Source organism: Poecilia mexicana, unplaced genomic scaffold, assembly GCF_051168715.1.
Source record: "Poecilia mexicana isolate PSO_F unplaced genomic scaffold, ASM5116871v1 scaffold_11, whole genome shotgun sequence".
Classification (NCBI taxonomy): Eukaryota; Metazoa; Chordata; class Actinopteri; order Cyprinodontiformes; family Poeciliidae; genus Poecilia; species Poecilia mexicana.
The window spans coordinates 15,680,683-15,696,257 of NW_028263380.1; the positions used below are offsets into that span (position 1 = coordinate 15,680,683).

At 37.9% G+C, this 15,575-nt stretch overlaps 1 protein-coding gene across 1 annotated transcript in view; it reads right to left on the minus strand.

Annotated features, from left to right (window-relative positions):
• LOC106924683 (CUB and sushi domain-containing protein 3) overlaps window positions 1-15,575 on the minus strand; it is a 392,355-nt gene that overhangs the window by 273,320 nt on the left and 103,460 nt on the right. The gene's annotated exons all lie outside the window — the stretch shown is intronic.

Sequence of the window (15,575 nt, forward strand, 5' to 3'; positions counted from 1 at the left end):
TGACTGTTTTTGTTGTCAGTATGTTTTTTTTTTGTAGTGAACTTATATTCTAATTTTCTGAGATATGGGTTTTCATTAGCTGCAAGTGTGTCTCACAAAGTTTTCTCGCTTCTCTTTTTTAGTTACCGATGAAACAAATGAACACTGGAAACATCTTATTTTAAATTTTGTGCTAAGACCTTCATAGGTCGTAGCATAACATTGTTTCCTTGCCTCAAGATTATACTAAAAGGCGAAACGTCTTCATGTTAGATAGGACTTGGTCAACCTTATTTTCTTCTTAAGCTCTTTCAAAAAACATTGAGGAAACTACTGTATTAGGAAATCTGTTTTTCAGGAGCTGTTCGTTACAAAAAAAACCACACTGTGCATAATGCATTTTCAAATAAATTAATATAATGATGAATGGGTTCAGTTAGGGCTTTCAATTTGATAAAAAGCAAGTGTTCAACAAATTGATATTTTTTATACTAAAACCTCTCTGCAGATGGGTAAACAAGAAATAAGGGGGGGTGGGAGGGAGAAGAAAAGGCCACATGAAATCACTCAGCTCAGCATCATGTCTCAGTTTATCCTCAAATAAATGCCGCATAACTGCCCAGGTGGGCCTTCAGCTAAGAGACAGCTAATTGAGGAGGAAACACGAAGGAGGAGAGGAGAGCTGGATCTTTTTTCACGTCTGGAAAAGAGCCAAGCCCTTGTGCTGCCACTGCAACATTTTCTGTATTCTCCCCAAAGCTGCCATTCTTTCTTTCTTTCATTTCATTTTCTACATTCGTTACATTTTCTCTTTTTCTCCCCTCCCCTTTCCACCAGTTGAGCAAATACTGGCATTGTGTTACTTCTCTCCCTATTGTGCTCATCATTTATTCTCCCATCAATCACATTTTTACATTTTCGGTTTGAAATAGTGGTACATCATGCTTCTTTAAATGTGTTTTTTTTTTTTTGTCTTTTTTTCTGAAATTTGACACTATAGCTAAATTGTGTTTAATTCTATCTAACAAACTTTAAGCTTTCCATTATACATCTGAGTGCAATGCAAAGACTTAAGGTGGTAGGGCCAGTCATTACAATATTAAAATATTGTTGCATAAGTTGCACTTCCAAGTGTAGCAGCTTTCTCATTTGCAAACATTTGACTGGAACAATAATCACTGTCAAGTTTGCATGTTTATAAAAATACATGGAATCATATCCATCTTCCATACAAAGCATGAAGTAAAAAATAGTACTGAATTTCTTCATTACAAGTAGGATCATAATCTTCACTCCGATTTATGTATTTGTTTATTAAATTCAGTATTCATTTTTGATCTTCTATCATGCCTAAAATGCTACGTGCCATGTTTTCAGGAGGCAAAATAACCAGTTGCAATGCATAAGGACATAATACCACCATGGGAGTTTATATGAAGGAATCAACAACAACCGAAGCAGATTTTTTTATTTCTTATGACAATAAAAGGTTTTACCTCAAGTGGAAAATGTACTCTCTACATTGTGATACATTTGAATATCAAAGTATTCCTGCATCGTAGTTCTTTTTGTCCACACGCGTAACTATACAATACGCACACAAATAAATGCAAAAGTACACACAGAGACCTGACCGGTGTCTCGAACTGATCATTGTTCCATGTTTAGTTTCACGATTGACCGATTTTTACCAATGTTTCCACTTTTAACCTCATTCAACTGTGGAGCCACATATCTTCACCTGGAAGGCAGAAGACTGAATTCATGATCCATTGTGTTAGGCAGATTTGTAAAGTTTGTCAAATAAGCAAGGAAATTTTCTTGATGCATGCCAATAATGTGATACTCTGAAACAGATCAGGTTCTTCTACGTGACCAAAGGATTTGTCATCTATTGAGACTGTTTAAGAAATGAGAAGTGGTGGTGACTCTTTTTTTTAGACCATCACTGTATTTTCATTTGTGTTTCACCTCTTCCACTTTCGTGCTCGTTCTTGCAACTTGTGGTATAATAGCGGCTCTATAAAGCCGTCTCTTTACCCTTCAGCAGATAGAATATCATTAAAGTAAAACTCAAATCCCCCTGCTTCCTCTCCAGAATCTAATTTCCTTTACTTTCACTCCAGCAGATGCAAAACCTTCAGCGTGCACAAACACACCACTCGTTTTATTGTGTCACAATTTAAATCTGGGTTTACGTGTTTCAAGATTTATGAAGTGAAAGCAAAATTCCCTTACAGAATTTGAAAGTGGGTTAGGAAAGAGACTTGTGGGTGTTGGTGTACGTGCACACAAGAGTCTGATAGCGTGAAATCGCATCAGTATGTGAAGTAACTGGTTAATATCACTGGAGTGATTTCCTTGCTCTTCCTGTCTCATACACAACAACAAAGGAAGCTACGCGCAGGATTGTAATACAATCCAACACACAACTTCCAACGTAAAACATTAAACAAAGCAGTCCAGCGATTATGATTGATAGAGCCTGTCATTTATCATTCCTGCATCTGGTTGTTGTCATTGTTAACCTACAAAATATACTTTTCAACATTAATGCTGTCATTATGATAGAAAAGAGAAGGCTTAAAACATTAATGGCAGCATTTGTTGCTACACCCACCAAAAAGGCAGGAAGTGTGTAGGATGGGGCATTTTTGAAACCAAAAACTCTCCTGCTACTTATTTAGATTTTTTTCTAATTCAGTATGGGTAGAGACTGCCGACATTTGCATATTTTATGCAAACATGGTTTGAAGGATTTTTGATAAAGTAAGGATCCTGGTGTGCCTCCACACCAGTCTTTTACCAACACCCTTCATCACATTACAGTTGAAACTGTATGTGACATCGTAAAGCACTATGTAGAAGAGACTAAGATAAACAGTTCTCAAAGTTCTATTCAGCTATTATTAAAGCTATTATCTCCTACACCAGAGGTTCCCAAACTGTGGGGGGGGGGCGCAGTGCCATTGCATGGGGGGGGCGCAAGAAGCGTAAAACATGAACGCTGTATGCGCTGGATTTTTACCTTAGAATGGTCAACTTTCTGTTATTCCTATGTTAATTTGATACAGTAGGGGCTACACTTCCCATATCTGTGTCATGTCACTTTTATCAGCAGTTAAAACTGTTTAATCCGTTGTTAACATGTGGTAACCTGTTTTTCCGAGCCGCCTTTAAACGCAACACGAGCGTTGACGCTAGCACTGGGTTTACACCTGTGCGGCAGTGAAGGAGACCTGCTACTGCTCCAGGTGTGTTAGAATCATGGCAGCAAACCAGCAAAACGCAAAGAACTTTTCAGTTTTCCCCCCAAACGAACCGACTGAGTTGAGTAAAGCTGTTAGATGCAGGTAATGCTAGCTAAAGGATGACTAGCTAGCTAATATCAATACATCACCTTAAGCTTAACAGGTAGCCTGTAGGCTACCGATGTTGTTGTCTATGTCCAGCTACGTACATTAATTCCCCCCCCAAAAAAAAGTTAGACAGGGGATCTCTAAGAATCCTCTTCCCCGGGGGTGCTGTGGTGGCGCAGGGGCAAAGCACAACCCATGTATTGAGGCCTTGGTCCTCATGGCGGTGGTCGCAGGCTTGATTCCTGGCCTGGTGACATTTGCCGCATGTCTTCCCCCTCTCTCATAACCCTCTTTCATGTCGAACTACTTTCAGATAAAGGCCACTGGAGCCAGTCTCTGCAGTCACAGAAACAATTAACTGTGACCCCAGTAACTACACACACAATAAAATTGAATGACTTAACTTAAATTGTGAGCTAATCATCTGAGGTGGTTTGAACGTAAATAACCTCTAGGTCTGTTTTATTTCACCTTTGAAATGTAAATCAATATGCAAAAAGATAAATATTCTCATTTTAATTTTATTTATTTTCTACGGGACCAAATAGACGCCCTTCTTTTCCAACTTTTCACCCTTCATTTCACTCCCGATGGTACTGCCAACAACTAGAAAATTGATTTAACTAGTCACATGTTCAGACTGTGTTTATCTTACAGCCTATTTTGACATGCACTATGACATTTAAAACACAGTGGAGCGTCTATATTGACTAACATTATTCCTATTGGAAACGTTCTCAACTTGACCATGAACTTAAATCAATAACAGCATCCAGATGTAAGACACTCGTTTTCCCAGAGTACATCCTGGAAAACTCAACCACTTGTCAAAAAGAGGTAGAGAGGGAAGAAAGAAAGAAACTATTTGTGTCAAATTCACAAGCACTGGATAACAGACAATAAATTATTTGATAAATTTCACTTCAGATAACATTGCAGTTTTTAACCACTGTACGGTGGAGATGAAAGGAAAACGAGGACGGTAGGTGGATGTTATCTTTTACTACAACAAAGATGTTAATATTTGTGTGTATTGTAGTGATGAGGAGGTTTGCTGGTAGGGCACTGAGAGGACTGAGAACAGTAATGAGGAAAAGAAACACCTCATTAAGTTTTGAGCACAGGAGAGGAAGAGTTATGATTTGGGGTCATTTTAATCCAAAGAGCCTAAGGACATCACAGTTACTCAACCATTTATTCCTCTGCAGATGTAAAAAGTAGTTTTCTACTGACTGGATGAAAAAAGGTCCCATTTACACCCAAAACAACCCGAACAAGTGATCAACTCAAAACCATTCGCACCCGTTTACTCTCCGTCTCTCTCTCTCTCCGTCATTTAAGCACACCCGTTGCCACGGCAACCTCCTGCGCTCCACAAGCCGACCCGAGATTACATTAAAAATATAACATTCAGTCCGTTACAATATTAGGTTTGCAGGCTTGATATTTATTTTTGCGATTATTAATAAGCGCTCCCCTGAACACAGCGGTGGTTGATTAGTTAATTTTAAACTCTTGCTCTGCTAGTTATTTTGGTAATGGAACCGAAACGCACAGAATTGCGCAACACCTTACTGAAACAATAATTACTGACATTATTATTGTTGATGGGTCATTAATTTGAACACGCTTTGTTGATTTTTTTTTTTTTATTGTTGTTCTTTCATAAAGTTACAAATGTTTTTAGCGAGTCAGAGGAGGACGTGCTGGTTTCACCGTCCCGACGGCGTTCAGTTTGTCACCTGATGCCGAGATCGACTCAAAACCTTCCGCGATCAACGTGTTGCGCCCCTGCTCTAGTAAAGCAAAAAGTTTTTAATACACTAATTATGATAATAGTTTCATATTTTTTATGGCATTTTAACCCAAGAAGTGATATAGTTTTAAGGATATAGCTGTGTGTTTACTTCAAACGCAAAACAAGCCTGCATGGAAAACATAAAATTACAAAGAGAAGTTATTTAGGTCGGCTGTTTTATGATTGTAAAACAAGTTGGGAATATGTGTCTTTTTTTTTTTTGCTGTATAGTTTAAGCAACCTTTTCCTACATCAGACCCAATTTTCACCTGCAAACAAAGGTTATTATCTGATGTGAAACCGTGTAGTCAGTCTTTACAAAGGTCACTACACAGTTTTGGAGATTTTCAAGGTTTTTTTTTAGGTTGTGTAAAAGCACACTGGGTTGTACTATTTCCAAAAGAAATAATGTTGCACATATGTTGATTTTCCGCATAAACTGCATTCAAAAGCAAATTATACAATTAAGTACAAGAAAAGGGTTTTTACTTTTTCATTTACAGCATTTCTTCAGTTTGTCAAATTCCTATAGGGCTGTAAAAAGGTAATGATCGGCTGAAGCCTAAACCTTAAACTGTGTTTGCTGTTCCACTGGATTAGAGGCAACTGTAATGGCATGTCTACACAGGTTTAGGCTTGCCTATTTGTGTTTTATAATAAGTTTTCTACAGATGTGGAATGACTAATATGGTATGAAACAATTACAGAATTATAAAAGCATCCAGATATTGGATTTTCATATGCCAAATGAGACGTGATTTTAATTTTCTTTTCCTTAAATAGGTGCCATTTACACCCATAGTTCAACAACAGGCCCAGAAGATTTTGGTTATGAATACATGAATACTAATAAAGATTGTTTCACAGATCGTCATTGTCGTAACACCACGAAACAGTCGTTTTATAGTTTGCGCAATTAAAACAATATCAGAAATACATCAATAGATTTTCTTCAAGAGACGCATCAGGTTGTTGGTTCTGAAAACCAAACCTCTGATATGTAGCTAAGAAATGTTTCAATATTTTTGTGTGGTTGTTTAACTTTCTTCTTCATCATCCCGTTTCTTTTATTTCTATATTGTTTCATCATGCAAAATGCAGTTAATATTCATACGAGGATCTGACAAATCTGTCTTACAGCGGTGTCTCACAGCTCCGTTGCTGGTGACCTCCCACCGCGCAGGTTTTAGATCTGTCATGCTCAAACATTTGATCCAATTTATTGCTAATAGGTCATGACCAGGGTTTCCACAGAGTACAACAACGAGCTGCCCCAGACTTTGAACTGAGTGTCTTGAACAGGAGAAACGCTGCAATTATGCACATTAGGGGGTCAAGGATGAGAAACAAAAACCATTTATTAATGAACGTCTTGGCCCTTTGTCTCATACTCTGGGTTTCATGGACTCTTAATGCTTGCATTAGTAAGATTTAAACCCTTAAACATCATAAAAAAAAAAAAATGCTGTAACACCATTTGTGGCGGATGCATTTTTTTTCTACTCATGTTTTGTGCGGGTTTTTTTTATTCTGCAAATGGATTTTATTTCCGAATCATTTCTTTATTGGTTATCTTTAGATGTAAAACATCAACAAGGCATGTGGAAACCTACATTTAGCACCTTCTCTGGAAAAAGTTAGGCATTATGAGTATTATGATTAAACTTTCTTCAATGAGCAGATCTTTTTTTTTTTGTAGAATGCAGGCAGTCACTAAGCAATTATCAGGTATTTTCTGAGATTATTATATTCAATAAGGCCTGCAGAAAATAAACAACCAAGAGTCCTGACTGAAGTTTATCAGTTCTGTCTGGATTCATTAAAAAATAATTCATAAACGTTTCTTGATCATTCATTGGCCATTTTCTTTCCAAATAATGAACTCTTTGATTTTTTTTGTGGTACTACAACCTTTATTCACTGTAATCATAAGTATGTAGAGCTGTTTTATTTCCACATATCTTTTGCTCAAATTAGCTGCTGGTGATGTACTTTTTATCCAATTTATGTTCATTAAATGTGCTTCTGATGACCGATCTGAACGTTTTGTGTAAAGGTTGTGCAATGTACGTAAATGGCAACTTTTAATCGACAATTTCTCTGAATATTTCAGGAAATGTAATGCTTATTTACACGTACTTGCACATCTCCGTGTAATATTAAAATGACGCGCTCGCATTTACATAAAGAGTGAGGTTAGAAGTTAATGCTATGGTAAGAAAATGGTCGATAACCCTCTTTTCCCCTCCATCCCTCTATTTCATCTTCATGTCCAGTAGATTTATTTCCTTCATGGGTGTTCAAAGTTCAGGGTCTCCAGTGACTGATTGATTAACAACACCTCCCTGAGTGGCACACACACACACACACACACACACACACACACACACACACACACACACACGACTGCACACAAAATCATTTTTCAGGTTACAGTACATGTGGTCAATAGTCATTGCTGTGTCGTATAAATCACTGTTTCACTAGCCCTCCTGATCTATGTGTGTAGCTCAGTGTGCATGTCTGGGTTTGAGAAGGGATGGAGATGCAGTTGGGGGTGGGGGGGATATGGAGGGTCCTTGATCATAGTGGAACTCTATCCATTAAATTAGTCATACTAAAAAAAAAAAAAAAAAAAAACACAAAGAAATGCACAAACACCAGCAGATTCACTATCCAGGTCACCCTTCCAGCTTTCTCAATGACCCAGTCCATTCATCAGAATAACATGTAGAGAGAGAGAGAGAGCGAGAGAGAGAGAGAGATTGCAACCGAAACATTCATTTTAATATACCCCAGAGACGGTGACAGGAAAATCACTAAATGAATGTACCCACTGTGAGGCCAGGACAATCCAAGACTAAAAACATCTGTCGGGGATTTTTTTTAAAATTCATTTCTTTCTTTTGGATGTGTTGAGGCAAGACAAAAATGTCTGAAATCCACATTTTTGCTATAAAAATCTTCCTATAAAATATTTTCAGTAACAAAGCAACATCGTATTATGTTCCTTAAACAATACACCTTGAAATCTTGGAAGCTAAAACAGCATTTCAAGGAGTTAAATTCACCCATTCTCAAATCATCAGACTTACCAAAACACTTTAGGTCAGATAGAGCAGGAATATTTATTTGTCCTCAATTATTATTACCAAGATGATACTGACACAGGGCTATGGTTTGAAACCGTTTGCAATAGAACAATAGTGGTTTCATATGTTCTGTATGTCTTAATTGCAGTGCAATTTACAAATGAAAGACAGATTATGCAAAGGGTTTAATCTAAGAAAAAAAAAAAAAAAAAACTAAAATTCTGAAACAATGTCCTGCTCGCAAAAAAGACTAGAAAATGAAAACCAATGAATATTTGTTGTTGCACAGCTTACGATATCAAAAGTGTTTGGTGAGTTTTTAGTGGCCACCATGTGTGTCAGCTGTGCATGTCCTCAATGTCTCTCCGTTTCTGAGCTACAGCAAAAACATTTTCTTCTTAAATTCACCTGTTTCAAAGAGATTTTTATTTATTCCTCTCCAGCAGAGTTTTTCTGATGAGTCATGTTGTATTTTTCATAGCTGTTTGATCATCTGCTATCCAGTTTTTCCACTTCCTGTTAAAGGAGCATGTGCCACACTACACAACAGCACAATAAATGAGTTTAGAAAAACCCAAATGGCATCTGAATATGGAAATAAAAAAGCATGAGCAGGCCTTATAACAGCCCATTGTCAGCAAATTAAAACACCAACCATGCGATAGCGTTTACTCAACACTGCTCATGTGGGTAAACATTTTGTTCTACTCTACTACAAATGATCTAAGCATATTTGTTTAAAATAAGTATTCTGTGCCTTCGTTGCTCCTGTATTTGGATTCTGTTCAGCCCTAAAAGTGTCTTGCTGACTCAGAGGATCTTGTATCATAAATGAAAGGACACATTTGTAGCTCGGCGACCTCTAAACCACATGCACGCCGAGTTACTAAAGGGCAGAGTAAAGCTCATCAACCCTCAAACAGATATGCTTAAACGGAGGCAATCTGTGACACCAGAGTGACAGTATAAACAGGTCCTCCTTGCAGATAGCTCCCTGCGAGAACGCCCGCTTGCACGCCTGCCCATGAACGTGCACCCGCGAAAGAATAGATTTTAGTGAAGTTTTTATTTTTTTTTAAATGCTTCAGCTGTCGTCTTCGTTTATCTCGTCGCGAGCCATCAGTGCGTATCTGACCGTATGTCCGTCTGTCTGCGCCCAGCTTCGTGCTGCATGTCTGTGCGCTTCTCACTTTGTCACACTTATTGGCATCCAGTAGCGCAAACATCCATTACTTGCTATCCCTTTCAGCGTAGCTGTGATGTTCAAGGATGATAAATCCTTTTGTGGTGCGTCATGGAGGAAGGAAGAGGAGGAGGTTTGTCTTTGGAGTTGACAGGGGGCCATCGCCGCCGTCTGTTCAAGCCCGAAGAGAGAACCTGCGACACAGGCTAGACGGTGGATTAACTATTTTTTGCCCCAAAAAAGAAAAAAAATAAATCTTTCTCACACCAACATAAATGCGTAAATACAAAATAAACTGTGCTCTTTCTGCAACTATACTCTTCACTGTTGTAATTATTTTGAATCATTACCACTTGTATACATTTTAAATAATGTCCCAATTTCTTTGGACATAGTGTTCAGAGAACATTAGCCGGCCGGCGGGGTCTCATTATAGTCCATTACATTACAAACTGCATAGTGGATGCATTTAAATGCAATAATATATGAACAATAACATACACAGTCATGATAAGATGAATACGATACATTATTTATGCCAGTAAAACCAAAACAGCATTTCTGATTCCTGGACAGTTTTTGTTTACCTTTTGTGTCTTCTTGATAGCGTTCCCAACACAATTCCATGTCACTGTGTCAAAAGGAGTTTTTTGTTCCCACTATTAAATGATAAATGTAGTGAGTGTCCTGTCCCTCTGCCCCCTTAGTCTGTCTCAGTCTCTCTCTGTTGCAGGCAGTTAGATAGATAGTGTGCATTTCCCCCTTGAGCTAAAGCTTGTTTAGGCTGTTGGCCATCCCATCACTTACCAATGAAACCCATCTCTCTCTCTCTCACACACACACACACACACACACACACACGCACACACACGCACACACACACAATGACAAAAGCGGTCATATAAATGCATATCCCGGAAGGGACGCCTGTTAATGTAGAAAGCGCGCAAACAGTATGTGTGCTTGTATGCACACACACCTGTATTTTGTAGATAGGTGAGAGATAGATTGGATGTGTCTTGTGGCATTTAAAGGGAGGTGTCGGGACTGACAGCTCCTTAAAGGGACAGTCATTACAGAGATATATGGATGTGGAAAGACAAGTTGGAAGGTGAGGATGAAATGGATCAGCAAGAGACGGAGCAAAAATGCAGGTTAAGAAATATGAAGTTAAAGGAGACACACATACAAACGCTGCTATTCTGTCACTTTAGGAGTCTTTACAGGGATGTCATTTTTTTTATGTAAGGCCTACAAGTATTGTCTGAGGCAAAGGTGCCATTATCATCTTGAGGTAGGGGATTTAGCTCAACCGAGATATTCTTCTATGCAACATTAGCTGACATATTTATGAATTTTATTATATTGGATAAAATCTTATGTCATGGTGGGGTTATTCAAATGTGTGTGAATGAAGGTGAATCAAGCCAAGAAATCTTGGAACAATCTTATCACTGCAGCTGAATGAAGATTGATTGAAAGTATTTTCCCAATATCACTTCTTATGTCAGTTCTTCTGTATGTTTTTTGTGCATCTGCTCCGTCTTCTCAAATATCTAGTTGGTCGTGGCAGAACGACGCTAATATTCAGGCAGGTTCTGCTGGACGTGTTTTCCTGTTAAAGGAGAGGTTTTCCTTTCCACTGTTGCTACATGCTTGCTTAATATGAAGGACTTCTGTCAAGTCAGTGATGCAACCCAAGCACATGTCCACGGTTGCTACGTGCTCATCCACTGCATCAGTCAATGACTTGATGCAATGACAGAAAACTTGTTAAGCTAATTTAAATAATAAACTGAGTTTGACTCACTGTTTAACAACAAGGATCAATTGGAATGCATGTCTGATAAATTTGAAATGACTTTTTAGATGACATTTGTTGTGAAATGATGTAAAATTGAATTCACAGATTGTGGTGTAAAAGTGCCTTGGAGTCCTCGGATTTGACAAAGAGTTATAAAAAAGCAGGTCATTTACCATTTAATAATGTCATCAGAGCAGACACACAAGTACAAGCACTGAAATGGAGACTGTTTCACAATTAAAAACAGCTTACTTGTGCATTGGAGCTTTTTTCTGCATTGTAGGTCTGGTCCCTGGAACCTTTATAATAATTTGCCTCTCTCGTTTGACACATGGTGAAAATTAATAAATGCACGTGCTCATTCTATTTGGGGGCTTATGTTTTACCTATTTGACAAAAATAATTATGTTCAGTTTAATTAATTCACTGCATAAAAAAAAACAAAAACTGAACTATTGCCTCTTGCAAAAAGGCAGCTACAATAATATTTTTCCCCCTCAAAAGCACCTGTTAGGTGGAGATAACATTTCCCCCACTTTTCTGTTGTTATTGTAAAGGTCAGCTCCATTGTTATCAATTTTTCATGTTTTATCACAGTAAACAACCATGTATCCCTGAGTGTGGTCTGTACGCACTGAGGCATGGTATATTGTCTATGGTTATAACGGTGTCCTTTCTTAAATATAGCAAGAGACCTCATGAGAAAATGAACAGATTTATTTGGTTATTCATACACATATATAGGACATATATTAATAATGAAACTGCTGACAGACTCTCGTGTGTGCTTGCATAAGTGTGGCTTAGTGTTCCAGTGCTAATGCTGCTAATTTCTAAATGCGATTTGTTCTATCCTATTTAATTTATAAGAAGTAATATAGAAGAATTAATATGAGAGATGTGTCTTGTGTGTCATATGTGAAGACAGAGGACAAAACAATATTAGACACAGCACTTACACTCACTGAAATGTGTTCGGAAATATACAAACATAATATGGCTGTTCAGCTCAGATAGGAAAATGGTGCAATTTAGAGATTTTCTATATCTACCAAAGGCTGGAAATTACACTGAAATTGATGTTTAGACAAAATAATTGCAAATGGAGTCAAGAGCATTCGGAATTATTTAGATGATTATGGAGCAGCAGCAGCAGCAATAGGCAGAACATAGTGACTGTAAAAAAAAATATATATATCCTCCGTACATCAAAAATATTTAATCAGATTTAAAATGTATAAGAGCCTTCATAAAGTTCTGAATTGGATCAAATTTTAAGCTTAGAGTTTATATATAACACCACAGGTTTTCACCATGTCATTAACTTTGTTCAGATCAAACTAAAACAGAAAAGTTTGGGGAAAAAAAAATAAAAAATAATACCTACATACAACTTTGAAAGCTGTAGAAACATTAAAAAATCTTGAAAACCATAGACTGGGATGAGGCACTGATTATTTATTCTGCCACAATAAACCTTATCCATCATTCATAGAAACAGCAAACCTATAGACATTTTCAAAGTTCAGCACAGTTGAAAACTCCAAGTAAGCGTATAAGCATGAAGTGCAGTACAGTCAAATGAAATGTTTTCACCTTGAAATGTACTCTAGATCTTTAGGGAATGAAAATGGTTTCTTGTGTCTTTAAGCTACCGAGACAATGCATGTAAGCAGATGTCATGAAACATTGAGTCAGAAATGCTTATCTTGGGGTGTAATAAGTGTTGTAAACGAGGCTTTTATTTATTACAGTTTTGTCTTTTTCCCGTCTGATGAACTTTCGTTTCTAATGTCAAGAGAATCAGATCTCTATTTTGTAATTTTTGTTCGCACACTGAAAAGAACAATAGGTGGGTTCATAAGACAAGGAAAGGACATTTTCTGGAACATCAACACCTGTCACACCGTCAAAAACTTCCCCTTTGATACACTCCGGTTCCAAATTATACATTTGCATTGCAGAATGCGAAATTAAACACTCCCAAGGTTGTTGAATTCAGCACTGTGTTTTAGGATTGTAGCTGTGATGCCACTGTCTGGCTTTCTTTATGTTTATTGATAATCTCAAAGTGAAATTTCAGGGCTTTTCGACTGCCTGCAACTAGTCAGATAGTCACCAGGTTATAAAGTAAGCTTGACTTTTGTTTCATCCATTGCTTGTCCATAGTATGTGACAAAGTATATCCTTCTACGTAAATACTCCATCTGCAGAACTGCATGCTAATATTGGCGTGAAGACGTCAACTGAGAAACAATCTGCTGCGGGTCGAGCCGAGGCCATTTATAGCAGAATGACATTTCATATAACAGTCTATATTCATACAATTCCCTTGGCCCATTGAGGGTACACAGGCTATAATGGTCAAGTGACAGACAGTGATTAATTGATATGTCAAGCTTGTGGGTGTCCATGCATGTGCATGTGTTTTAAGGTCACTACATGTTATTTTTAATTGAATTCTTGTATTTTTGCCTTGAAGGATAATGGAGAGAGCAACCGAGCAGAGAGGAAAGCATTGTTCTAATGCTCTTTGTGTTGGAGCGTTTATGTATCATTACACCTGTCAGCCTCTTCTCTGTTCTTTTAGTTTCCCTCTGGGTCGGGGACTGAAAAGCGTTACCAGAACTCGAATAATCTTAAACGACGTGCATCTCTGTTTGTGTATGCACACATGAGAAATTAACTAAATGACAGGAGCAAAGAGTGGCGAAAGGGTCGCTCTGCAGCACCTCGTGGGTGGTGATTAGATTTTCTAATATATTTGAAAGTAGTTAAACACACAACTGGAAACGGGCACACAGAGTGACAAGTTTAGGGCCAAGCAACAGAGCCAAGGTGAGTTTAATCTTTACTCAAATCCATCTGTCAAGCTGAACTTAGAGTTCCAGCTCTGAGCAATGGTGCAACACAACAAAGTGGCGAGGTGCTAAAACATCATCTGTTGGTGAATTTTGCCTACTCGTAAACCTATGTCTCTCATAAAAGAGAGAAATTGTTTCAGTCTATGATTTGAACAATTGAAGTTGGATCTGGACTTTGCCTGGGCTATAGGAGTCTTGATTCAAACCGTACTATTGTTTTGCGATTGTTCCGCCAATCTCAAAATTTTGCACTCTCCAACATATGTTTGTGTGGAAATGCTCCTTGTTTCATTTTACAAAGCTTCCCATTAACACTCTTCAAAACGTGTCCATAATTTAGATGCCTTTTCTGCATGAGGTACAAGGAAAGTATCAGCAAAGTATTCACGCTGATGAAGCTTTATACTGCATTTTAGAAAGTTCAAAATCCATAATCCCATGATGTGAAAATATTTTAAAATGGCAAGATTAACCAAGTGAAAACACCTCCGTCTCTTACTTTTTGTTGTTAAAGCAGACCAGGATAACAGGGATGTCATGTGAATGAGTCATAGCAGCTACATCTCCGCCGTTTGTGTTATGCAACACTAAAAAAAGGATAATTCCTCTTTCATCCCACGTTCACACACAGATCACTGATGAGTGCATTCTTCAAAGTAAAAACTTCCCATTAGAGCAGCTTCATCTGGATATTTCCTCATAATAAGAAAGAAAAATGATTCACTTTGCAAAATATTCCAGAGACATGGTGGGAGGGTTAGAGGAGTCAATCAACAAATTGTTGTGTGGACGAATGCCACGTGCTTTTAAAAAAACCCCCCAAAAAACAAGCGTTGTGAAAGCTTCCAGGACCCACGAGAGTCTAAAAATTAATTATATCCCCTTATAATGAGGAAAAGTTGGAATTTAGGTTGAAAACCAATGTATTCATGAAGACATGTTTTGAAGTTAGCGTTTTGCGTTACTGATCATCTGGCATAATTTCTGCTACCCTTGACCAAATCTTACAGAGAATGCGTTCACACAGCTTTAAATTTCCTAGAAAGCATTCAACGCAGGGTTCAGATCAGCCAGTAGAAATACTGCAATAACCTTTTTGTTTTTCGTTTAATCTTTTTTTTGTCTCCTTGTTTCCTCTGTGTTCCTACGTACACTCAATCCCAAACTGTCCTTTCTTCACATCCTTTTTATCGTTTCCTGTGCCTTTGTCTTGTTCTCTTTAATCTGTGTGTATTGTGAGCCAGTGTATCCATCCCCTCCTCCAGGGACACTGGGTTGGCTCTGGGGCTGATCATAGTGATCTATTCCCTGAGGTAAAAAAAAAAAAAAAAAACTTCCCAACACCTGGGTGACTGCCCTTGAGGTACCGTCTGAGCGAGTCTGTATGTACTGCACATATGTGTCAGGGGACTACAAGGCATCCTGGGGGGAATGCTATTTAGCCACCAACAGTTCTACAATATTATAGCAGCATGTTAACATTTTGCACAGGATGG